General features: G+C 41.0%; 1 long non-coding RNA gene across 3 annotated transcripts in view; it reads left to right on the top strand.

The window, feature by feature from the left end:
- LOC310700115 overlaps positions 1-18,230 on the top strand; it is a 101,213-nt gene that overhangs the window by 4,346 nt on the left and 78,637 nt on the right. Inside the window, exons 1-3 of one of the 3 annotated variants that reach the window (XR_014522428.1) lie at positions 131-194; positions 872-954; positions 1,448-1,524. This is a non-coding gene — a long non-coding RNA (uncharacterized lncRNA). Of the gene's footprint in view, positions 1-117; positions 195-871; positions 955-1,447; positions 1,525-18,230 lie in introns of those variants that run through there. The other 2 variants (XR_014522426.1, XR_014522427.1) reach the window with 2 other exon arrangements.

Genomic DNA, 18,230 nt, shown 5'->3' on the forward strand with positions numbered 1-18,230 from the left:
GCCGGCCGCACCGGGCACAACATCTGGGGGTTAGGGTTAGGGGGCACAAATCCACGGGTTAGGGGGCGCAAATTACTTGCCTTGCCCCGGGTGCTGACAACCCACGCTACGCCACTGCAACTATGATAGCTGGAAACGGTCTCTTGACTTGCCATGTATGAAGAATGGTAGAATATTTTGTGAGGGCTATTTAGGTAAGTATGCCTTCCTTCTGATGTTAAGTAGTCCCATTTGAGTGGGGGGGGGGCACCACACTTTTTCCACTGTAAAGTTCAGTGAAGTCATAGGGTGATAATCCAGGACACTGGTTTTTTAGAAAAGAAATTAGCCCTTTTTATGGCAGTAAGAATTGTGCCCTGGGAAATATCCCATGTTTGTGGAGTGGATTCGTTTTCCCTGCTTTAATCCTTCTTGTGCTGGAGAATAAACTGTATAAAACACCACCCAAATATGCTACCTTAGGCTGTATCTTTCCCCCTCATAATAAAATCACTACTTGTACTGTTATAGCCTAAGGCAACCCATAGTTTGTGGCAGCCTAATACTATTCCACATCATCCAGCTTCATTTAGTATTCCTGAACACTCAAATGAGTATGCCATTAAACTCCTCGCCAGCCCCAGATGCTGGTGTGTTCACATGACATTTTATTATGGAATCAGCGGAGACAGTACTTGTTCTTTTTCTGTGCAGTCCACACAAGTGCATATTCTTTGCTCCTGAAAACTGGTTTCATTCAGAAAATAAAAGCTCATTGAGATTGATTCTGCATTCTTCTGCAGTATGTCTATTTGAAAATATGTGTAGGCAGTGCTTTTTCTAGAAAAAGAAGTGCCGGAACTCACCATGAATGCCTACTTCTTTTTCTTAGAATGGCAATGGCACCCACCCGAGAGGTGTTGGAACTCACCTGAGAGGTTCTGGAACCCACCTGAGGTGCCAGACTGAGTTCTGGTAAGTTCCCTCTGAGAATAAGTTCTGGGTGTAGGTGTTGTTCCTAGCAATGGAGGGGTGTAACTGTATCTGCCCAGTTACATATATTTGTACATATACCAAGGTTGCAATCACTACTTCCTTCTTCATTCACCTGGGGCATGGACATGGAGAAAAAGGCATGGATAACCTAATGAAGGTGTTTCAAATAACCACACCTATCTTTGTGGATGGTGGCATCTAAAATAAATCTAGACTGAAAGCATGTTGAGAGCAAGCATGAATGATTCTGGATTAAGGAAAGGTACATTTTTGTGATAAAAAATAGGTTAGTGTATATACAACTGCATACACACGATACATTTAAATTACATAACTTCCCTCCAAAAAATCCTGGAAACTGTAGTTTAAGTCTCACAGAGCTACAATTCCCAACACCCTTAACAAACTATAATGCAGGATTCTTTGGTGAAAGTCACGTGGTTTCATGTTGTTTAAATTCCCTGTGTAATAGGTCCTGTTCCCAATATCTGTCTACTTTATCCAGCAGATCTTCAAGCTTGGTTAAAAAGCCAGCTACAAAGCACACTGGTGAGTCAAGAAAATAAGTTTGTTAATGAGGAAATAAAATACTAATAGCGGTATGCAGTAAATTGTGCTGTTAGTTTGCATTTTGCTGATAAAATGATCAATGTCCTAACCTATGATACAATGGTACTAGGGCTGCCAATCTTTTTCTTTTAGGTAACAACATGATGTAGTTCATTGGAAAACTAAATAGATTGCTTTCATGTCAGTGATTTTAGAACTATGGACTGCATTAATCACTACTTGTGGATCAAAACAAAGGTTTGCAGCTTTCCCCTAGCATTAACAGCTTCTGCTGTTGTTCATGATAAATGTGCTGCAGTTTCCTCTGAAAGTAAACACAGCTAAGGTACAGCAATATGTGCTAATATAGTAAGCACAGAATGCAATCATCATATTTTGATTTACTCCTTAGCAACTATCTGCAGGATTACAAACATTGTCAAAAAATGTCCTTGGGCTGTACCCAACAAAGTAGTTCCATTTAGCACAAGGACCTAAGGCTGCAAAAGGGGACTTCCCCGTCCCTCTCCTCTTCCTACCTTCCCCAATCTGTTCTTGGGGTTACCCCAACCCTCTGGTGCAGATCTGGGGAGGGCAGGAGGGGGGGATGGAGGACAGGAGAGGAATGAAAAGTTCTGTTGCATAAATACAACACTCTGTGCTAACAAAACTACTTTGTTGGATACTGCCCCTTATTTCCCAAGCATGAATTCAATTTCATGTTAGCATCTGCCTAACTAGCTGATATTGTTATTTGTAGATGAGCAGTGGGGATTTTGTTATTACAGTGGTGCCTCGCAAGACGAAAAGAATCCGTTCTGTGATTATCTTCGTCTAGCGGTTTTTTCGTCTTGCGAAGCAAGCCCATTGACAGATTAGCGGATTAGCGCTATTAGCGGCTTTTAGCGGCTTATCGGCTTATCGGATCAGCTGATAAGCGGCTTAGCGGCTTAGAAAAAGGGGGGAAAGGAAAAAAAACCCGCAGGAACTCGCAAGACATTTTCGTCTTGCGAAGCAAGCCTATAGGAGATTCATTTTGCGAAGCACCTCCAAAACGGAAAACTCTTTCGTCTAGCGAGTTTTCCGTCTTGCGAGGCATTCGTCTTGCGGGGCACCACTGTACTTGTTCTTTGAAAGCAGTTCACCACCATACCATATAATGATCTTTTTAAAATTCCCCTCTGTTTCAAACTCCTTTGGGTGGTCCACTGTGAAACAGTGACATATAAGAGACAGTGTGGTATTGTGGTTAGAGAGTTGGACTGGAACATGGGAAACCAGGGTTCAAATTTCCACTCAGATAAGGCATATTAAAACAATAGTTGTCCTGATCCAGATGTACAAGCAGAAAGAGGTAAATGCACACAAATCTCTCCTATTTTACTTTGATTAATATGACTCATTATGTAAGCATGGAGGTAAGGGGGAGGCAACAGATATCAGTGAGTTCAATTTCCTCTTTTCTGAGCTTCTGTTTGGGGATCGGAATCAGCAAGGCTAGCATTTTCTTAGCTAAGAGATGAACAATTCCTGCCTTGCTCTTCTTGTGGTTCTCAGCAATGGTATTGCAGAATCTTGAGTTCTGATAGCATACTATTCCAAATACTTTTAAGATTATTCCGTCCCAATGATTTTCCATATTTCAAACCATATTTACTTACAACAGTGACTGGAACTGGCTCTGGTTACTCAGTGATGGGAATATGTTCAGCACATGCTAAGATGGCCTTCTCATAACCTGTGTATTCTTTGTTTCATAAAGAAATAGGTTGTGAAGCTGAGCCTTGGCACAAATTAAATTCTGCAGCTGGTCAAATGACACTAAAGCATGCCAATGTAAAATTGCAGTTTTAGCACAGAATTCGTTAGCTGTAAAAAATGCTATAAATAAAAGAATTTATCTGTAATTTTGGGATCTGCTGTGAATCAAAGTTCTTTGATTTAAAATTTTGCACTGTTGCTATAGTGTTTAGATAATACCACATGGCATATATTAATAACAGATTGAGAATAACATTTGCAGTTAATTTTCTATGCCTTTTCTCAATTGTTCTATTTCACTGAGTGATGTAATAAGATCCCCCACACCCCTGCTCTAAAAGCGTACAGAGTGTATCTCTACAATATGCTTTCAGCGAGCAGCTGCTTTAGAATGTGTTAGAATTGACAACTTTGCCATAGTTTCATTCAAAGTGGTGTTGCCAGCTGGGAGGTATCAAAAACAAAGTTTTTGATAAGTAAGCACTGCTGTGAATTTGTGTATCTATTTTCGTGGGTTATGTTCTTTTCTGTGTTTGTGTACCTCTGGTTTGCACGTGCAAGAAAGCTATGTAAGCAGCTACAGTGGTGCCCCGCAAGACGGATGCCTCGCAAGACGGAAAACTCGCTAGACGAAAGGGTTTTCCGTTTTTGAGCTGCTTCGCAAGACGAATTTCCCTATGGGCTTGCTTCGCAAGACGAAAAACGAAAACGTCTTGCAAGTTTGTTTCCTTTTTCTTAACACCGTTAATACAGTTGCGACTTGACTTCGAGGAGCAACTCATAGAACGCGGTGTGGTAGCCTTTTTTGAGGTTTTTGAAGACTTTGGTGATTTTTGAAGCTTTTCCAAAACTTCTTTTAAAACTTTTTTGGGGGGGGGGTTGGATTTTGGGTTGGGGTGTTTGGAACTCAAGGACTTGGTGTTGGGGAGGGGTTTGCAAGAATCTGGAAGCTTGTGTGGTTTTTTTTCTGCATTTTTATGATTTTCTGTGACCATTGGGCCACTCCGCTGTTTTTTTAAAAAAAAATCTGGATTTGAATTTCTGTGTGGTGGGTGGCTGGGGGAACAGTTGAGGAGGGGTTTGCAAGAATCTGGAAGCTTGTGTGGTTTTTTTCTGCATTTTTATGGTTTTCTGTGACCATTGGGACACTCTGCTGTTTTTTTTAAAAAATATGGATTTGAATTTCTGTGTGGTGGGTGGCTGGGGGAACAGTTGGGGAGGGGGTTCTTCAGCAAGAAGCAAAGAGTGGAAGAGGAACCTTCTTCGAGTTGTCCCCCACAGTCTTAGAAAATGTACTGTACACTTTGTTGATTTTTAAATGTTTTTCTGTCATGTTTAGAAACTTAATTTATTGTTCCTTCAATTTTTGAAATGCTCTTTACAGTATGTGTGACTTTAAAGAGCACTTAATAAACTCTTGTTGTACCAAATTTGGCTTGGTTTGGACTTTTTTTGACCATAGGAACGCATTAATTGAATTTCAATGCATTCCTATGGGATTTCGTGCTTCACAGGATGAAAAATTCGCTAGACGAAAAAACTCGCGGAACGAATTAATTTCGTCTTGCGAGGCACCACTGTATAAAGCTTTGTAAGAAACTGTAGCTTGAGCACAAAGCTATGATTTGTATGTACCATACTCAGGGCTTTTTCCCCAGCCAAAACTCGCTAAAACTCAGTTCTGGCACCTCTCAAGTAAGTGCCATTGCTATGTTAAGAGAATGAGGGAGGTGATCATGGCGAGATCCAGGACCTCTTTTTCTAGAACAATAGCACCACTGACCATACTATATATGCAAAGCTAAAAGTGCTATTGTGTTTAAGCAAGTGGAAAAGGGAGTGTAGCCTTTTGACAAATGGATAGCTACTAGGAGAAGCATATTTTTTTCCCTTTTTAAAAAAAAGATGTTTCTGGCCAAGTTTGTTTGATGCCTATTCCCTGCCCAATATAATAATACGATTTTCTTAGCCACGGGCTATAGGTATTTTGAATCAATGAAGAAATACTCATAAATCTTAGGAAGATCAAACAGATGTTTTAGAGACGTTATTATAGTTAGGTTTATTCAACTGACACATTATATGAACCTTGAAACACCCCTTATTACTACCGGTATTTTTATGTAGATTTATTCATCATAATGAAATATCAGTAGTAACTCTTAAGTGTACATATGCCTACTGCAAACATTCATCCCAAGAAAAGTATTCCCTTACTAAATCTTACCTCTTAAAAAGTGACAGTTCCATGTCCTTGTCTCTTTTCTTACTAATTAAGGCAGAAGCCTTATTCTCAGTTAACTTGACATGGACAGGGCTAAAAATCCCAGAGGAGTTTAAGGGACAAACAAGATGAGGTGCCATTCACACAACTAGCAGTTATGGTAAAGACCCCTCCCCCCCAAATTTGGTAATTTGTAGGTCTGGGACTCCTAATCCATACTGGGATTGTTGGTGGGGGGTGGGCTGTACCCTTTGCACCCTCACTGTTGTCCCACTCTGGTTTGCGGTCCCTGTGCTTGCTATTTGCGTTGGAAGAAAGTCTTCAGATAGTGCAAGGAAGAGCTTTTCTTCCCATGCAAATAGCAAGCACACGGATCCCTGTTTCAGACTGAGACCTCAGATTGGGACAAAGAGTTAAAGCCCTTGCCCCAGCCCCTGCCAGGGTACCAGTGCAGATCTGAAGACCTGCTATTTACTTTTACAAAGCCATTCACACAATTGTTTTGTATGAATGATATCTGATCTAGTTTGGCCCTAAGTGCGAGACTCTGTGCTAAACACTCTCCGCAGTACTTTTTCATGAAAATTAAATGACCGTCTATCATGTACTTAAAACTGAGCACATTCTTGAGTGCTGTGCTTCAGTAGGATTTGGGAAATCTACAAAAGTATCTTTTGTTTTGTTTTGTTTTGATTTGTTTTTCTAGTACAATCTAATAACTTTTAGGTGGAACAGTTGTGCTTTTAATTTCAAGTGGAAAATATTAACCAATGTTTTTGTAGATATTGCCAGATTCTTCATGGATGAATTTGGCAAGTTAAGCACTCATATGGTGTTCAGTGCTCCGTGATATAGAAGTGTATTGGGCAGATATTTGTATATATTTATATTCTCTTCATGCTGTAGAATGAAAATTGGCTTTTAACCAAAATGAATATATATTATAAATATTAAACCTTCAGAGAAGTGTTGGTTTTTTAAAAATCGAACTGGCATCGCAGTCGAATTCTGAATTGTTTTTTGGTAGAAGAATCAGCTAGTAAACAATATATTAGCCTGGATCATAATATTATCAGTTCAAACACAACTTCAAATTGGGAATCGTTGTGTCAGCTGGCATCATTTACCCCAATGCAATGCTTAAGGGTTTGAAAAGCACAAGGAATTACTTTGTGATTCTTTCTCTGGCTTTCCCATGATTTTGACCTTGAGCAAGGACCAATGATCATTTGGAGAATGGTTGGAATGGCCTCCACATGACACAAGAACATTCTTCTACTGCTATTACTACAATAGAATTTGTTAACACCACAGCATTCTTCTGTATAATGTGCAGTATCTTCCTGCCACTACTTTGCTACTCCAGTGCTACGCTGTCAGAAGCTGTTATGGAGGCACTCGGTAAGATATAGGAAAACATTGTACATATTACAGTGTCTGAGATAAGCCGTCAGGTGGAGGTCCACTCAAGTGGTTTCTGGGAGATGTAGTATATAACATGAGTCACAGGGAAGCCATAAAATTAGATACACAAAACTGGTCATCTACATTTCCGTATTACTTCATCCATGTTATGACTGTTCAATTATATTTTACTGTCAGAAGCACAAGGAAATAAAAGACCCAGAGCCAGGTAATGTGGCCTCCCCTTTTCAGTTACCATTTTTGTTTTTTCATAGGTTGGGGCAGTGCATCTACAGAAGCCTGGCAAGCTTTTGGTTTTATTTGGTTTTATTTATTGCCCTTTTGTCCTCTCTTCATTCAGAAAACTTGGAGTGACCTATATGGAGTTTCCATGCTGAGTTGTTGCCGTATTATGATCATAAACATTCCATCCAAACTCTGAGAAGGCCAAGAACTGCTTAGCTATAATGGTGCAACAGCATTATCTGCCTTCAGGCCATTATTTTGCTTTATACCTGCGCATTCCCTGTGTACGTTAAAGGTATTGTGCAAATTGAAAAGGTATTACATACCTGTGAATGAAAATCTACAATGTTTTATCAGCCTCACTCAAAGGGAAAAAGTTGAGAACCTGTTAGAACCTGCAAAGTAAAGTTAGATGGGGGCACCTTACTTTGAGAGCCTTATAATTCATAAGAATTAGCTGCCAATGTTTTCCTCTCCTGCATGCTTTTTTTGATCTGATAAACAGAGAACATAATTTAAGCAATGTGTAAAGTCCTTCACAACAATTTGTACAAGTAGACCGATATCTCAATATTTTCTGCAAACAAAGGTAAATTTCCCAACAGATTCCAATCAATTTTCCATTGGCCTTGGCCAAAGATAGAATCAAAAGTGAAAAATGAGGTGTATTCCTTCTTCAGTGCTACTGTTCTCCACTGTTCTGCTGAAATATCCACCTCCTGTTACAAAATGGTGTAAGAAGCTGCTCCTAAGAACCAGAGCTATCCATTTATGTGAAGGCCCTTAATGCACTTCCTTGAAAGTACATGCGCAGTAGTAGAGCACCTGCTTTGCACGCAAAAGGTCCCAGGTTCAACCTTCAAGCAGTGAACCCCTCTTCAACCAGTGTTTTAGTGTCAGCTTTGGGCGGGAACCACGTGGAGCGGTGAGGGAGGAAGGGGACACCTGCCTAGCCAACCAGATCAGCTGAATCAATCTTGGAGATCAATGGGGTGACATAGTCAGAGCCAGGTCACCCTCATATCTTGTAAACAATATTAAACTGGCTGGACCAATAGCTTGACTTTGTACCAGACAGCTTCCTGTATGCCCAGTTGCCTCATCTCACTCCACTTCATCAGAGCTGCCACCATGGCAATGAATCAGCATGACTGGGGAGTAGCAGGTAAGGAGGCCTTGCCCAACTTCATAGTGATGATAAAGGAAAAGATCAATAAATGGTGTTGCTGTGGGCTTCTCACCAGTGTGTGGTCCCTCAATCCTGCCTGTAATTTTGTGCCCTAAAAACAAATACAGTCATTCAACTGTGGCAGGGAATAAACAGCTTTTGGAGACACCAGAGGAAAGCATCAAAATTATACAGGGAAGGGTCCAGTGTTTTGAAATACCGTATTTTTCACTCTATAAGACGCACTAGACCACAATACGCACCTAGTTTTTGGAGGAGGAAAACAAGAAAATAAATATTCTGAATCTCAGAAGCCAGAACATCAAGAGGGATCGCTGTGCAGTGAAAGCAGCAATCCCACTTGCTGTTCTGGCTTCCGGGATAGCTGCGCAGCCTGCATTCGCTCCATAGGACGCACACACATTTCCCCTTACTTTTTAGGAGGGAAAAAGTGAGTCTTATAGAGCAAAAAATACGATAATTTTCTTTGTTTTGCCTGCCATTTGTATTACTCTGCTTCCACTATTTTTTGTTCCTTTTCCAACTTCTGATTTTTTTGTTTCTTTGTGCTAATAGAATAGAATCCTAATGTTGGTGGGAACCTAAAGGTCCATTCATTTACCCACTTGCCAGTTCAGGAAATCCCATTCCTACAACACCCCCTCATCAGTGCAGCCCCTTTCCCCCCTCACATTATGCCTTGGGGAAAAGAAAGAAAAAGGCACATAGTTGTCACAGCACTATTATTCATTTCCCAGAAGAAGCACAGCAGTTCTGTGACAGCTGACAGCCTTACTCTCTCCCTTCCAACCACTGGGGAGTGTAGCTGCTGTAGTGCATAGCTATGGCCCCTGTGATTGTGGTTGTCACTTTTGTCTTCGGTGATGAAAGGATGAGGGAGAGGATGAGTCCAGATACTGTGCTGTGTTTTCCTGACCTGGGAAGCACAGCACAGCAAGGGCAGCAGAAGGAGAGCAGACAGGTCCAGTTTGCATCCTAGCTGCTCACCTAAGAGCAATTGCTACTTGCCCCAGGCAAGATACACACTGCATGGCTTCCTTCAAGGAAGGGGATTCAACACATTGCACGATTCTCCAAACTTCTAGATGTGATCTACACTGAACTGAGCAAAGAACACACAGCACATGCACCTCTTTAATCAGCAGGGTTATTGGAGAAGACCCATAAGGAAAATTATTGCGGCTTATGTGGTTATAAGAGTGAATAAAAGGGGAGCCTTTTCATCCAAAGTGCTGTTGGATTCTGAGTTACTTGGAAATGTAGCATTGGCAGGGAAAAGTAGAGGAGCCTGCCAATATTAAGAAGTCCAGCTTGTTAGAAACAGATGCGTTGCCAAAGAAAAGTGTGTGTGTTCATGGCAGTGTGGAAATGACCACCCTTGTTACATACTTAACAAAGCCAGATTAAATAATATACAGTGGTACCTAAGGTTACATACGCTTCAGGTTACTTACACTTCAGGTTACAGACTCCGCTAACCCTCAGATTAAGAACTTTGCTTCAGGATGAGAACAGAACTTGTGCTCTGGCAGCACAGCGGCAGCAGGAGGCTCCATTAGCTAAAGTGGTGCTTCAGGTTAAGAACAGTTTTAGGTTAAGAATGGACCTCCAGAACGAATTAAGTACTTAAACCGAGGTACCACTGTATACAGATACTGCATTTTTAATTCTTGCATTGTACTGCCTAGGTCAATACATTAAAAAATATTATAATAGAGACTGCAGCCCTGTTCAGGTGTTCTTCTTCTGAACATGCATATGGGAGGAAGAAGAATCATGTCCACTCACAGCCTCTGGCCCCACCATTTGGAGGAAGGGTCTGAAGGGGCCTATGAAGTATAAAGTGCATGTCTGTAGGCTTTGTCTCAGCAATCACAGCCTAACCATGGATCTGTTACTGTGGGGACAGAGCCTATGCATTAACAGTTTGTAGACATGTAGACCCTTTCACAACTATATTTGCTCTACTAAGCAAATATAGGGGGCAGGGATAGAGCCAGCAGCTGCTGCAAATGGTCACAATCTTGCTCCTGTCTCTATGCATACTCTGAAGAAAGTTTGAACAGGATTGCAATGACCTGACAAATAGCATTGGAGGAAAATATTTCTGATTCTTCAAGGTTGCCAAAGAGATAAGCAGCTTATTCAGTTTAACAGTGACTTGTTCCTACAAGAGTGGTGAGAACTGCAAATGAAAATGGCAGACAAAGTTCTAGCTTCATGCAGAATTCTCTTCCCTGTGTACATGTCCCTCTTGAGGATTTCTCCAACCTATGCATTTCTGTAATTTTTTAGATGCTGTAGTGTAAGATTTCATTTTTGCCTGGAGTCTCTTAATTGCAACTTTCTTAAATTCGGAAGAACCCTGCTTATTGGTTGCATCCCCAAACTCACTGTGAGTAAGGCCTAAGGGCACAGACTTCCTTTGGCAAAGGTGGACCATGGAAGAAGGTGGGACATTCTAAACAAAAAGTACACTTTTGTACTGCTCTCTACAATGTTAATCTCTTGTCGATCCACCAATGTTTGTTTGTTGAATACATATCATTGTTTGCACATACAGTGGTACCCCGGGTTAAGAACTTAACTCGTTCTGGATGTCCGTTTTTAACCTGAAACTATTCTTAACCTGAAGCACCATTTTAGCCAATGGAGCCTCCTGCTATTGCCGCCGCTGCACGATTTCTGTGCTCATTCTGAAGCAAAGTTCTTAACCCAAGGTACTATTTCTGGGTTAGCGGAGTCTGTAACCTGAAGCGTCTATAACCCAAAGTACCACTGTACCTCAGGAGTGTGTATGTATGTGTGTTGTGGGAAGGCTACTAAACTGGAGTCCCAGGTTTCCTTAGTGGGGGCTTGAGCCAGAACTTAATATAAAAATATCCCTTAGATACTGAACCCAAACCTAGATGCTGACCCAAGGCTTACACATATGTGAGGGGCAAATGACCCCTGTCCCTTGCTCTAATTGGCTAGGACTTTAGGTCAGGGCTAGACTTGAGTCATCTCATGGTGAGGAAAACATCAGGTTTGCGATGCAATGGCAACAATAAATGTAGTTGTGTGTCACAGTACTGCATTAGTGCAAAAATGTGAGTTTTCCTGTTTTCCAAGGACATCAGTGGCCACTAGGTGACAATGTTGATCCAGCTTACGAGCCATCCATTGCTAACGGAACATATACTAAACTCGAAGAAAGCACTTTAAGGTCTCCATGTTTAATTATCCATGTTTTGTCTGCTCTGGGGAATTCCAGCTGCTTCTTCCTTCCAGCTTTTCTAAAGGATGTTATTCCTTTCCAATAAATCAGCATTTTATACATGTACAAAATTCACTGCCTGCAAGTACTGATAATTTTTCAACAGCATTTTGAAAGAATTAAGAATGGGGGGGGGGCGATAGAGTTGCAGTTGGAAAGGTCTTTCTTGCATCCCTATGGCACAGTTGAGATCCCTAAGCTTTATGCTCAAGACAAAATAGATGGATGATAGTCTGTCATCCCAGCACAGGTAGAGCATGTGCTCAAACTGGGCGGGCTGCTTGTACATCTGGGAGAAGGAGCTGGAGGAACGTAGTGCAGGGCAAGAGGCAGGAAAGGAAAGGAGCTGGCTGGAGCTGAGCTCTCTGGTCACTTCCACACAGTTAGCACTTTTGTGTGGATCTCTCACCCATTCATGTAGATGCTTCTGTACATCCCTCAAACAATAAAGTGCCGCTTCATAACCCACACCCATGTATGTGGGTGCATTACAATAAATAGCAATTGCACGGCAATTGAATTTGGATGCTAGGTGTGGGTGTAATCTGCCCTGAGCCATCGACACTGCTAGAATGATGTCCTGGCAGGCTGGTTGGTATAGTGTCAGGTAGCGCAAATTGCCACAAAGAAGAGATAATTAGGATTGATTTCTGGATGCGTTAATTGACAGAGGAAGGGAAATGCTGCCGACAGAATGATACTCAAGGTTGCTCTGCAGTAATATTTGGAGTGTTTTGCACAACTCTCGCCCATTCTCCGTTTTGCTCCACGTTAAAATAATCACATCTTAATTAGGCTGGCAAATGCTGTGCACAAGTGCAGCTTGGGAAATGGTGGTGAGGCAAGTGGTGGGGCAGCATTAGAGTCCTAGGAACAGATTGCTTTCCCTTCAACATTTGGGCTAAAATTATCCCAGGTTGCCTTTTTGAACAATCTGACAACTCGCTGGTGCGCATCCAGCAGTTAAAAGCTGTCTCTTTCCTTGCTGTGCTATCAGGAGCCTGAGGCTGCCTGCTCAGGCACAAACATATGCTGCTGTTTTTCACTTTTTGATGGTGATTGGGTAGCTTCCGCACTTGTAGGGCTTCGTGCCACATCATCCATGTTTCTTCTATTGCCATTTGGCCAAATTCATATTTTTACTTGTAATATTTATTAGATTAATAGCTGGTCAGGTCTCTAAACAGAAGGGAGAGCCCCACATAAATTTTAATTGAGCACCAATTGGGAGCTGCTTTTGATCATTTCCACACAAGGCTGAATTTGATTGACTAAAATCTGCTGACTACTGGCCCGAGTAATCTAATCCCACTCTAATTAAACTGTCTTCCTGTTTGTTTGTTTGTTTGTTTGTTTGTTTGTTTGTTTGTTGTTTGTTTTGTAGTATTATCCAATATAGTGTAATTTCCTTGTCTATGCAGTGTTCAGGACAGAATATTAGTTGAGAAAATGCTTTTGAAATGTCTTTTTTTAAATCACTTAAGTAGGTAACAATCTATGCAGAGTCTACATGGAGTACTAAAATGATCATTCCAGGGATCAGTAAAGCATTGCAGAAAATGTATATTGTCTTAAACTAGTGTCTAATTAGTAACGTGTCGTGTTTTCAATCTTACTCTATCTGTTTTTATTTTCTTTTAAATATAAAGCTAGTGAAGCATGAACTGATCCCTATTACAATTCGTAATATTGTTGCACTCCACCCCAATCTCCAAGCGGTGCAAGATCCCAGGGGTTCCAATGCTTACCCATGGTTTGTGTTTTCTTTTCTGAATAAGACACAGCAGAGACTGTGGATATATGGTATATTTACACAGATATACAACCTGAGCCTATAATGGAGGGGTTCATAGCATTATCATTCCAAAAGGGTCTTGTTTTTCCCATGCCTACAGTCTTGGATGCCAGCAGAAATCAACCATGGCTCTGACCTTTAAGAAGCTGCTGTGATTTGTTTTTTTTAGGCCTTTCTAAATCCATTGATCCAGCCCTACACTTCCTGATTTTAGAAAGTACAGTATGGGGAGAACGAGGCACAGTGTGAGGATTCTTGCTCCCTGCAAACGCGTAACAATATTCTCTCTTGTGTGTGTTCCCTTCCCCTCACAGAACCTTAGCAGTTCCCCAGTGCACCTTAGAACTTCTCTGTTTTCTAGCTTCTGCCTTTTTGGGGGGGAAAGCTTCCCAGGGAAAAACCGAGTTTGGAAAATGTGTGATTTCATCCCTGCTACTTTTATTGAAAAAGTGACACTGCAATACTCTGACGAGAATAGCTAACTTTTCAAATGCCAGTCCCCGGGGCCCAGATTTCAAACGGGGGCACTATTAGAAATGCAAGAGCACATTTCTCAGCCAGAGTAATCATGTCAGAGTTTGACTCCATTAATGCTCCAAAGCTATTCTGTTTGACCGAGAACACTTAGCTTAATTAGACAGTGCAATGCAGGATTGTTGGCAATTTTTAGAAAGTGAGATTTCCCTCCATCAGTTGAGATGAGAGAACTCTAGAGCTGGCGACTAAAAACGATTTATTCTTACAAGCTTTTCCTCCATGGCTGAGTTGCCTGCATTATGGTGGTTAATAGGAAAATATGAAGCATTTGTTGTGGTGCTTCATGATGATGAATGTACAATTGCACATATACTAACTTCAGTATGATACTTTAAATGATACAATGTTTTAAATGGTATTTGTGTTCGTCAGGTTAATGTAGACTGCTTTGGAAGGCTTGCCTTAAGAATTGTGGGGTGGGGAGGGGAGTATAAATAGCTTTTAAAATAGCATGCCACAAGGCTGCAATCTACTAATTGTGCAACTTTTTCAGGCCAGTCAATAATGATTAAAAAGCATAGATCTATATATTCATACAATTATAAACATTAAGAGAACCAGACTGACTGCTCTGAAGATGTTAGATCTTAATTAGCTGTAGAGGGACATTTCCCCCAAGTGTGAATTCTACATATTACATTATTTTTAAAAAAGTGAGACTCCAGACCTCAGCATAACTTACTTCCAGGTAGACATGTCTTGCCATAGGATAGCAACAGAGTAAGTGTCCATTCTACTGCTGATTACAGATCTGCCATTTTCAGATTAGCCACTCAAAATACTTCAATGTTTTAAATAGTATGGTTGGCAGAAATGATGCTTTTTAAATTGTTATTGAACAGAATGAAAAATGTACACAATTAGCAGATGGGAACCTGTTAGCACATGAAAGTGAGTGCATGTGTAATGCCAACAGAGCTGTTTCATGCTATGTAGCCAAATCAGTTCTCAGAGTATGAATCTTTTCCATCCTCTTTTTTTTTTTTTGGCTACTCATAGCAGCCATGTTGTGCTGGTACCCACATCATTTTTATCAAGACTTGAGTACTGGCATCTGCCACGGCCCCTTGCCAAAATAGAGCACTGGATCTTTATGTAATGTGTTATGTTTTTATACTGTAAACCGCCCTGTGCACTTCAGATGAAGGATGGTATATAAATTTTAAAAACAAATAAATAAATAATCAAAACTGCACCTTTCATGAAAGTATAGAGGTATCAGCAAGCCCTGTAGAATCCAAAGCTTTGTGGAAGTAACTAAAAAAAACCCAAACCTTAGGGAAAAACACTCATGGAGAAGAAACCCAGAATCGCCCAGTGACTACTGAGCATACTCAGTAGATGCTGGATGGTGGAATGGAAAACTGGGTAGTGAAGGATTGGGGTATCCTGAAAGACGGTAGTTGGCCAAGGGGATTATCCAGACCCAAGACCCACTGGGATGTTGGTGAATCTCCAGCTCAGCCAGCTGGTCCACATTCTATGTGGAGATTAAGGACAGGAAAATGGTATCCGCTGCTTTAAGCAAGGTTGCCCATAGCTGTCTACTTTTCAACAGTTCTACCCAAAATAGCTGGTCCTTCAGTAAAAGATTCCAGTGCCTTTGTAACCTCCTCCCCCTATCAGCACTGCACTTTTGAACAACTTTCTATTACAAAATGTTGCCCATGTAAGCAGTTGTCTAAGAGGAAGGTCTAGTTAAGAAACAAATGCAACCCTTACAATCTTTTGGGTCTCACAGTTAAATCTACTTTTAGCAGATTGAATCAATGACTTTCTAAAAAAAACCCTCCAGGAAAACAGAGTTAAAATTGCTCTACCTTTTAAAACAGGGGTCAGCAACCATTTTCAGCTGTGGGCTGGTCCACTGTCCCTCAGACCATGTGGTGGGCTGGACTATATTTTTTTGGGGGGGAATGAACGAATTCCTATGCCCCACAGAGATGCATTTTAAATAAAAGCACACATTCTACTCATGTAAATACACCAGGCAGGCCCCACAAATAACCTAGAGATGCATTTTAAATGAAAGGACACATTCTACTCATGTAAAAATACTCCAATTCCCGGACCATCTGTGGGCCAGATTGAGAAGGCGATTGGGCCGCATCCAGCCCACAGGCCTTAGATTGCCTACCATTGTTTTAAAGAATCAAAGAAATATCTTAGCCTGAAACATTTCATTAAAAAAGTATGTATTGAAGTGCAAACCATTCCATATTTGTTGTCACTGAACTGCCCAGTTTGGCTGGTTACCTAATAGAGCAGAAGATTTCTGATAGCAATAAGAGATTTATTTTATGAAAGAAATTCTCAGGTTAAGACTGCTGGAAATGGTATCTCTGTGAGGGGAAAATTACAGTCCCCAGGATTCTTTGGGGAAGGCATGTGCTGTAAACGTCTTGGTTATACTTGAAACATATTGTTTATCATATAGTGTGTGCTTGTCCCACCCCATCCCACCCAACTGAAACATGTGCACCCCTGTAAAGGCTAACTTGATCACCTGGGTAAATAAATATGTTTTAGACTGGTGCCTAAAAACAGACAATAATGGTACCAAGTATGTTTTTCTGGGGTGACCATTCTACGGATGGGGTGTCACCACAGGGACAAAGCCCATTCTTGTTTAACTAGCCTCCACACTTCCTTTGGATGGGGCACAAGGAGAAGGGCCTCTGATGAAGACTGCAGGCTCTGGGCTAGTGGCAAGAGGTGGCCCTTGAGATATTGAGTTCTTGAACCACCTAAGACTTTATATTTATAGGTCAAAACCAGCAGTCTGAGCCTGGAAACCAATCAGTAGCAAGTGCATTTAGGCCAGAATTGGTTGTTATAAGCCTTCTAGTCCCAGTTAGTAATCTAACCTCTGAATTCTGCCCTTGCTGGAGAACTTCAGAGGCAGCCCAAATATAAAGAAGTGCAACAATTGAACCTAAAAGTTACCAGAGAATGGGCAACTGAAACAAGTGTGAAGGTTCATGTCATGTGCATTATTTGAGATTGACAGCTACAGTTAATGGTTTCAGATTGATACAGTACAGTACTATATAGCCAAATTGTGAGTACCTTTTGATTTTCTCTTCAAATCATCTTAGATAGGTTACCTAGGGATTTTTGTATTTGGAAACAACACCTCTGAAACAGACACAATATAGAAACTACTTCATGTAAATGATTTTTTTTTCCATGAAAAAGGTGCAAACTTGTGTTTCTACTGTCCTGCCCGCCAAGCTTTAAGTTCTCCTAAGGAGCCCCTTCTTAGTGCCACATTTCTCAGAGTTGCACATTATGTGCAGCCTCTCTTTACTGTGTCTCTACGTGCTGCAGGCTTCCTCGACCAACAATACGGTAAAGGGCCTTCCTCATGGCGATGTCCCACTTCTGGAGTGCGTCCCCCTCTGAGGTGTGACTGGCGCCATATCCCCTCATTCCAGTGCCATCTTAAAATGTGGTTGTTTTCTTTGTTTCTTTCTTTGTTGTTCAGGATGTTGTATGTTGCCCCACCACATGGTTAATTGTACTGATTATCCTGTTTCAGTTATTTTTACTTAGGCTGTATTCACGCCATACATTTAAAGCACATAGCTCCCCCACAAAGCATCATGGAGACTGATGTTTACTCCTCACAGAGCTACAATTCCCAGCACCCCTAACAAAGTACAGTTCCCAGGATTGGTTTGACAACACTTACATCTTGCACCAGGTCTTGGGTGCCAATTAATACAATGTAAAAGATATGCAGTGGATTTTGGATAAATCCATTCAAATGTTTAAAATGGCTAAGAATATATCCAGTTAACACACACTATTTGTTAGCATGCAGATGTTATATACTATAGTCATTCTGTTTTTACCATGACATCCATGAGATATTTGATAGGGTTTGATTGATTTTGCAAGATTCTCATTAAGATTGGCTGCTAAGCATTAGCAGCCCAGGCATGTGAACATAATCTGAAGTCTTGTGTGTGAGAGAAAAATCGGCCACTTTTCTTACAGAATACTAATGAGACCTGTTCTATAGCGTGCAGCCATTTTAACTGTCTTACCCTTTCACTTGTACTAATAAAACACAGAGAGAAATAGTGTGGTGTTTCCAAATGAACATTCCTTAGCTTGAAGTGTACGTCGAGTTCTTATTAACCTTGGTAAAATGCTTTTCACTCCACAGGTAATCCGAGAAAGAAAAATGCTTTGTTCTTTGTAATTCTTTTGCTTTGCGCTTTCGTTCCTACCCGTGCTTGGGCTTTGGATGAGTGATTTCTGCTGAACTGGAAAAATGTCTGCT

This window comes from Podarcis liolepis (assembly GCF_965112155.1).
Source record: "Podarcis liolepis genome assembly, chromosome: 2".
NCBI lineage: Eukaryota > Metazoa > Chordata > Lepidosauria > Squamata > Lacertidae > Podarcis > Podarcis liolepis.